This window comes from Zingiber officinale, chromosome 7B (genome assembly GCF_018446385.1).
Source record: "Zingiber officinale cultivar Zhangliang chromosome 7B, Zo_v1.1, whole genome shotgun sequence".
Classification (NCBI taxonomy): domain Eukaryota; kingdom Viridiplantae; phylum Streptophyta; class Magnoliopsida; order Zingiberales; family Zingiberaceae; genus Zingiber; species Zingiber officinale.
In genome coordinates this window covers 45,719,932-45,728,482 of record NC_055999.1, presented here as the reverse complement: position 1 = coordinate 45,728,482, position 8,551 = coordinate 45,719,932, and positions in this window count along the sequence as shown.

Genomic DNA, 8,551 nt, shown 5'->3' with positions numbered 1-8,551 from the left:
TGCTGTTTAGGCCCGGCAACTGTACTTTGCTGTGCGCGCATCCCTAACTAGACCCGGGTTTGCAAGTCCCGAATTTAGTAGGGTTACTAGGTTAGCTGAACCTAGGGATGACTATGGGAGCCCAACCCAATGGATATCTAATCATGTATAGTGCCACTGAAAAGTAAAATACTGAACATAGCTAATATTTCTTGTCTTGCTTTTACTATGTTATCTAAACCTAGAACTAGGTTGTCTGAACCTAGAGGCGACTGTGGGAGCCCACCCATTGGACATCTAGTCCTATAAAAGCTGTAGCAAGACTATATAAGCTATAAAAATGCTTCTATGGCATTCGTCTAAGCTAATAAAATGCCTAAATTGCATTTTGACTGTGCTATTAATTTGATCGAACACTTGGTATGCGCTAGTTCGCATCCTTTGTGTCGGAAAACTACATATCCCTAAATTAAAGGCATACAATCATCCGAAAAGCTACTTATACTGCAGGTGAGGGGTTTCTTACCTCCTGTTCAGATTTTTCTTACAAATCTAATCGCTAGATTTCCGAAGAAGAAGATTCCTCCGTCGATTTCCTCACGTCCACGTGCTCTTCTCGCGGGGAGGAACGTTCTCGTAGCCGAGATATCGCCGGAAGGTGTTCCCCTTGCCCTTGGGACGGAAACCCTAGGTTTCTTGAGGTTGGCGCCGAGAGGTGAGGGAGAAAAGGAGAGGGCGGCATGACTAGGGTGAGGGAAAGGTTTTTCTCCTTTAAGAAAAATAACAATTCCTCACTTAAATCTTTATTTATATTAAGTGGGTAATTCGTCCCAACTCAATATAAATATAATTGATTCCCTTTCTTTTCAGCACGACCTTGCTGGGTTCACTTGGTTACTAGAGATATCTATAAGTCGTAGGACCCAATAGGTCTCGGGTTCAATTCCCGCGTAGGCTATTTTACGATTCTATTTATTTTTGCTACTTCCGCTACTCTAAAAATTCTGTAAAAATATCCTAAAATTCCAGAAAAATCATAGAATATTTCTAAAATAGTTTTGAGAATTTTCGAGTGCTACAATCCCCCATACCTTAGAATAACTCTAGGTACTTCTGTCTCATGCTGGCTTCTGTCTCCCATGTTGCCTCTTCTGCTGCGTGACTTTGCCAAATGACTTTTATTAATGGTACCTCCTTGTTCCGCAATTTCTTAACTGCTCTGTCTATTATCTGAATAGGCCGACTGTCATAGTTGAGGTCTTCGCGGACTTGTACCTGCTGGGGCTCAATCACCTAGGTGGCATCTGGGATATGCTTCTTCAGCATAGAGACATGAAATACATTATGGATGGCTGACATATCCTTTGGTAGCTCTAGCTCATATGCTACCTTGCCAACTCTTCTAGTGATAAGGTATGGTCCCACATATCTGGGACTTAGTTTGCCCTTCTTCCCAAAACGCATTACTCCCTTCATGGGAGCTACTCTGAGGAACACTGAATCCCCAACTGAAAACTCTAAAGGTATGTGCCGTGTATCAGCATAGCTTTTCTGGCGGCTCTGAGCTATCTCTATCCTCTGGCGGATCTGCTGTATAGCTGTTGTGGTATCTGCCACTAGATCTGTCTGAAGTTCTAGTTCTTTCTGTTCACCACTCTCATACCAGCAGATTAGAGATCTACACCTCCGCCCATAGAGAGCCTCGTAAGGTGCCATGCCGATGGTGGCCTGATAGCTGTTGTTGTATGCAAATTCTGCTAAACTCAGATATTTGCACCAACTTCCTTTGAAGTCTAGGGCGCATGCTCGGAGCATATCTTCAAGCACCTGATTTACCCGCTCCGTCTGTCCATCTGTCTGGGGATGGAAAGTTGTGCTGAACTTTAGCTTCGTGCCTAAAGCTGACTGTACACACTCCCAGAAGTGTGATGTGAACCTATTGTCTCTGTCTGATATAATGGTTTGTGGGACTCCATGTAGTCTAACGATCTCCTTGAGATACAATTGTGCTAGCTGTTCCATGGAGTAGGATATCCTGATAGCTAAGAAGTGGGCTGATTTAGTCAACATGTCGACTATTACCCAGATGGTATCAAAACCATTCGTGGTTCTGGGTAGTCCCACTATGAAATCCATAGAAATGTCTTCCCACTTCCATTCTGGAATCTGAATAGGCTGCAAAACTCCTCCTGGTCTCTGATGTTCTGCCTTAACCCTCTGACAGGTTAGGCAGGTGCTGACATATCGAGCGATGTCTCTCTTCATCCCAGGCCACCAAAACCGCTTCTTCAAGTCCTGGTACATTTTGGTGGAGCCAGGATGCATCACATAAGGAGTCTTGTGAGCCTCATCTAAAATTTTCCTTCTGAGTTCCTCCTGATCTGGAACGCATAATCTGTCACCAAAGTACAATACCCCGCTATCTTATATTCTGAACTCTCCACCTTCTGATTCTGCTATCCCTTGCTTGATTTTCTGAATTTCAGGATCCTATTCCTGAGTTGTCTGAATGTCACCAAGCAAGGTAGACTCTAACGTCATAGTAGAGAGCTGTCCAACTATGAGTTCAAGACCGAAGTATGTGATCTCCTTCTGTAGGGGCGGTGACATGGCTGCTAGAGATAATAGAGCAGCACTGGACTTTCTGCTAAGTGCATCTGCTACCCTATTAGCCTTTCCTGGGTGGTAGAGGATGTCTATATCGTAGTCCTTGACCAGTTCTAGCCATCTGCGCTGTCGCATATTCAGATCCTTCTGAGTGAAGAAGTACTTCAGACTCTGATAATCTGTATACACTCTGCACTGAGCTCCATACAAGTAATGTCTCCAAATTTTGAGGGCGAACACCACTGCTGAAAGCTCAAGGTCATGAGTGGGGTAATTCCTCTCATAATCCTTGAGTTGTCTGGAGGCATAGGCGATTACCTTTCCATCTTGCATCAGCACTGCTCCTAGTCCCAACTTAGAGGCATCACTATATATATCAAAGCTATTTGCGTTCTCTGGTAGAGTCAGAATAGGTGCACTGGTCAATCTTCTCTTTAGTTCGCTAAAGCTGTTCTCACATTCCTCTGTCCACTGAAATTTTTTGTTCTTCCTGGTGAGAGCTGTCAGTGGGGAGGCTATCCTGGAGAAGTCCTCTACGAACTTTCTGTAATAACCTGCTAATCCCAGAAAGCTCCTGATCTCACTGGCATTCTTGGGTCTTTTCCAGTTACTCACAGCTTCTATTTTACTGGGGTCTACCATTATACCATCCTTTGAGATAATGTGACCCAGGAAGGACACCTGATCTAACTAAAATTCACATTTCGTGAACTTGGCGTACAACTGGTTCTGCTGGAGGGTCTGCAGTACTATTCTCAGGTGCTCTGCGTGTTCTTCCTGAGTTTTTGAATAGATAAGAATGTCATTGATGAACATGATAATGAACTTATCTAAGTATTCTCTGAATACCCTGTTCATGAGGTCCATGAAGGTAGCTGGAGCGTTTGTCACGCCAAAGGGCATGACTACGAACTCGTAATGTCCGTATCTGGTTCTGAATGCTGTCTTAGGTATATCCCCTTCCTTGACTTTCACCCGATGATAACCTGATCTGATGTCTATCTTAGAGAACACTACTGCTCCCTTTAGCTGATCGAACATGTCATCTATTCTGGGAAGAGGATACCTGTTCTTAATCGTGACTTGGTTCAGTGCTCTGTAATCTATGCATAGGCGCATGCTCCCGTCCTTCTTCTTCACGAACAATACAGGCGCTCCCCATGGTGAGTGACTAGGACGTATGAAGCCCTTGTCAAGCAGCTCCTGTAATTGCTCATGAAGTTCCTTCAGTTCTGCTGGAGCCATGCGATAAGGTGCTTTGGAGATAGGATTTGTACCGGGAATGAGTTCTATCTCAAATTCGATCTCCCTGTCTGGTGCTAGGCCTGGTAATTCTTCAGGGAAGACTGCTGGGTAGCCGCGTACGACTCGGACCTCTGCTAGCTGTCGGTCCTTGTCCTGACCGGTACTGACCACATGTGCTAAAAATTCCGTACATCCTGAATCCATTAATCTCTGTGCTTTCATAGCGGAGAGAAACTTTTTGGCCTTTCTCTTGGGTTCTCCGATGAACTCGAACTGTGCTTCTGCTTCAGGTTGGAATACAACTTTCTGTTTACGGCACTCGATGGAAGCACCGTATCTGATCAAGAAGTCCATTCCAAGGATGACATCGTAGTCAGTCATATTTAGCAGTATCAGATCACAAAAGAGCTCTCTGTTTGCTATAATGACTGGCACTGCTCTGAGCCAGTGCGTGGATGCCATAATTTCTCCTGAAGGTAAGGTCGTCAGAAACTGACTACTGAGTACCTCTAGAGGTCTCGCTAATTTCTTTGCAAATGCCCTGGATATATAAGAATGGGTTGCCCCAGTATCGAATAAGACAGTTGTACTTTGCTGTAAAATACTAATCTGACCTGTAACAACCGTCGAGGCATTTGCTACGTCTTCTCTGGTTAAGGAGTAGATTCTTGCATTCATCATAGCTGGAGGGGCTTCTAGTCTGCCCTGGCTGATGTGTGGACCATCTAGAGCGGCCTGAATCTGATGTAACCGAGCTGGCTAACCTCCATACTAAATCGGCTGTGGTGGAGGAAGACTAGTCTTGTTCGGGCACTGCTTAGCCATATGCCCTTCCTGTCCACACTCGAAGCATCCTCGTGTGCCTTTACGACAAACTCCAGGGTGGAATTTCCCGCAAGTAGCACACTTTGGATAACTGGGCTGTTTGCTAGCTGGCCCTCCTTTTGGGTAACTCCCTGGCTTGCGTTTATTGCTAGAGTTCCCTTTCCAATTGGAGCTGTGGCCCTGTTGTTTCTGAGTGTCTGAACCTCCTTGATCTTTAGATTCTGAGAGAACTTGCTTCTGCTGCTTGATGCTATTCTGGTAATGCTCAGTGGTCAGGGCGCTGCTAACTAGTTCTTCAGTGGTTTGCGGCCTATGAATGCCACCAGCCACGTTCATTGCTATTTCCGGCCTCAGCATCTTGAGCATCAACCAGACTCTTTCTTTCTCTGTGCTGACTAGTTCAGGGCATAGACGAGCCAATCTATTGAATTTCTTCATGGCTTCCTCAACTGATAGGTTGCCCTGACGAAACTCAGTGAACTCGTCGTAGTGGCGGTTTGTGACCCTCATGTGAAAGAATTCTTCAAAGAACTCCTTCTCGAAGTCTGCCCATGTCATCTGGTTTACTGGGCGCTTCGCTCTGATTCTCTCCCACCACATGCGTGCATCTCCTGTCAGGCAGAAGGAGGCGCACTTCACCTTCTCATGTTCTGGCCAGTCCAGAAGCTCCATCGTACTCTCCAGTGTTTTGAACCAGGCTTGTGCATCCCATGGTTCACTGGTGCCTGAGAAGTTCTCGGGCTTGACTCTTTGCCACTGGATCAGATAGGCTTCTCTCTTTGCCTCTACTGCTGCTGGGGCTACTGGTGTTGTAGGCTGGACTGGTGGAACCTCTAAGACTACTGGCGTTGCTACGTTCGGTTCCGGGGTGACTGTGGGAGTATTCTGCTGATTAGCCTTTAAAGTGGCTATCTCCTGTTGCTGTTCAGCTAGCTGCTGCTGTAATTGAGCTACTAATGCTGTCAGGTCTGGGGGAGGCACTGAACTGCCTGCCTCATGCTGGGGCTCAGTAGCTGGTGCCCTTCTAGTTGGGCGTCCTCGTGCCATTTCTAAAGACATAGAGGACATACATAACTAAGGCAATCATGTTTATGTATCTACTATCATTATCATGTTAGGTGTTATCATCTATCAACATGCTATAGTATCTATAAACATGAAAGAAAGAACATAATAAAGTGAGAGACGTTTCTTACTTGGAAGCTGCAGGTTCAATGCTGATGTGTGTGTAGGAAGTATGGAAACTGCTCTGATACCACTCTGTAACGACCCACCTTCTACTAACTAGGCTGTGAGGCCAATCGTTACATTATGTTGTGCTAACTATTCCCTGACCATTATTAAATCTAAGTGCGGAAGCTGTACTAATTAAAATTTTGCTATCTATTATCATTTCTTGGTTCTAAATGTGTTACGGGGTGTGATCTAAACTATTAATGACATATATTACATTCCCCAATGGTCAAGGAACTTAACTAAGGGTTTCTTACTGATATCAGGCCTCCCAATCGATCCACGGATCGATTGGAATGGCCGGATCGATCCATTGATCGATCCAGGTGGATAATGTATACGGAACTTAGGTTGGATCGATCCAGCACGCTACTGTGCTCGGGCAATATTCTGGATCGATCGGCTGATCGATCCAGACTGACCAATCGATCCAGTGATCGATCCCAGAGCCTACTGTTCGCGACAGAATTTGCTGGATCGATCGGCTGATCGATCCAAAAGCCTACTGTTCGCGGTACGAACTCTCCAATCGATCGGCTGATCGATTGAGAAGCCTCCAATCGATCGACCGATCGATTGGGGTTTCTGATTTCATACCAGAACTCTGATTTCAGCACTGTTTCGTGCCAAATTCATACACATGAGTTCTAACATGGCTATAAACACACTAACAACATTTAACTGACATTCTAAGCATGATTACTAACAATCTAAACAGGTCTTTCATGATTCATGCATCAAAATAACTAAAAATGCGGAAATAACGTTATATAAAACTAAAGTTTTAGTTTGCTAGTTTCTCCAAGATCTCTACTCCAGGTTCCTTCCACACACATCTTCATCATTGCATTGACCTCCAGCCTCCGCTAGACCATCTTTCCTTTACCTTTATCTGCAGTATAAGGAAAAGAAAGTATCTGTAAGCTTTCGCTTAGTAAGAAACCATCTACCTCACTAAAACATGCAATCGATGCAAATCATGCTTTGAAAACATGCTATTTGAAAAGAACATACTGAATATGCTAAACATGGCATGACATACAACACATAGAAATGAAACTGATCATAGCAATAGAACTAACCATAAACTATCATGTTGTATCAACAGAAAACTAAACTGATATAAAACTGAGCTAAGCTAATACTAATCTGATGCTAAAGCTGACTGAACTCACACGACTAATTTGTGATGTTTAAAAACTATATTCATAAGTAGATTAAAATAATAATCAAGCTGATGTTTGGGCCCGGCAACTGTACTTTGCTGTGCGCGCATCCCTAACTAGACCCGGGTTTGCAAGTCCCGAATTTAGTAGGGTTACTAGGTTAGCTGAACCTAGGGACGACTATGGGAGCCCAACCCAATGGATATCTAATCATGTACAGTGCCACTGAAAAGTAAAATACTGAACATAGCTAATATTTCTTGTCTTGCTTTTACTAGGTTATCTAAACCTAGAACTAGGTTGACTGAACCTAGAGGCGACTGTGGGAGCCCACCCATTGAACATCTAGTCCTATAAAAGCTGTAGCAAGACTATATAAGCTGTAAAAATGCTTCTATGACATTCGTCTAAGCTAATAAAATGCCTAAATTGCATTTTGACTGTGCTATTAATTTGATCGAACACTTGGTATGCGCTAGTTCGCATCCTTTGTGTCGAAAAACTACATATCCCTAAATTAAAGGCATACAATCATCCGAAAAGCTACTTATACTGCAGGTGAGGGGTTTCTTACCTCCTGTTCAGATTTTTCTTACAAATCTAATCGCTAGATTTCCGGAGAAGAAGATTCCTCCGTCGATTTCCTCACGTCCACGTGCTCTTCTCGCGGGGAGGAACGTTCTCGTAGCCGAGATATCGCCGGAAGGTGTTCCCCCTGCCCTTAGGATGGAAACCCTAGGTTTCTTGAGGTTGGCGCCGAGAGGTGAGGGAGAAAAGGAGAGGGCGGCGTGACTAGGGTGAGGGAAAGGTTTTTCTCCTTTAAGAAAAATAACAATTCCTCACTTAAATCTTTATTTATATTAAGTGGGTAATTCGACCCAACTCAATATAAATATAATTGATTCCCTTTCTTTTTAGCACGGCCCTGCTGGGTTCGCTTGGTTACTAGAGCTATCTATAAGTCATAGGACCCAATAGGTCTCGGGTTCAATTCCCGCGTAGGCTATTTTACGATTCTATTTATTTTTGCTACTTCCGCTACTCTAAATATTCTGTAAAAATATCCTAAAATTCTAGAAAAATCGTAGAATATTTCTAAAATAGTTTTGAGAATTTTTGGGCACTACACTTTGTGGCGGATAAGTTAAATTCTACCTGCTAAGCATGCTGCTACCTCAAGAAGTCAATAGGATCAATGCTTATAAATTAGCAAAGAAATTTTGAGAAAAGTTCATGGAGCTATATGAAGGAACGTTAGAAGCAAAGCTCATGAGACGGGATCTTCTCCGAAACCAACTGATGAACCCTCGGTTGAGAGAAGGAGAATCACTAGTGTAACTACACGCGAAACTAAAGGAGCTGATCATCGAACTCACGAATCTCAGAGAAAAGATTGTTAAACTAAGATTTCCTGGTATGCATTGAATGCTTTTCTGAGGACACCCGAATGATCCTCAATAATCAACTCCTACTATATTTCGAAAGATCTAGAGGTA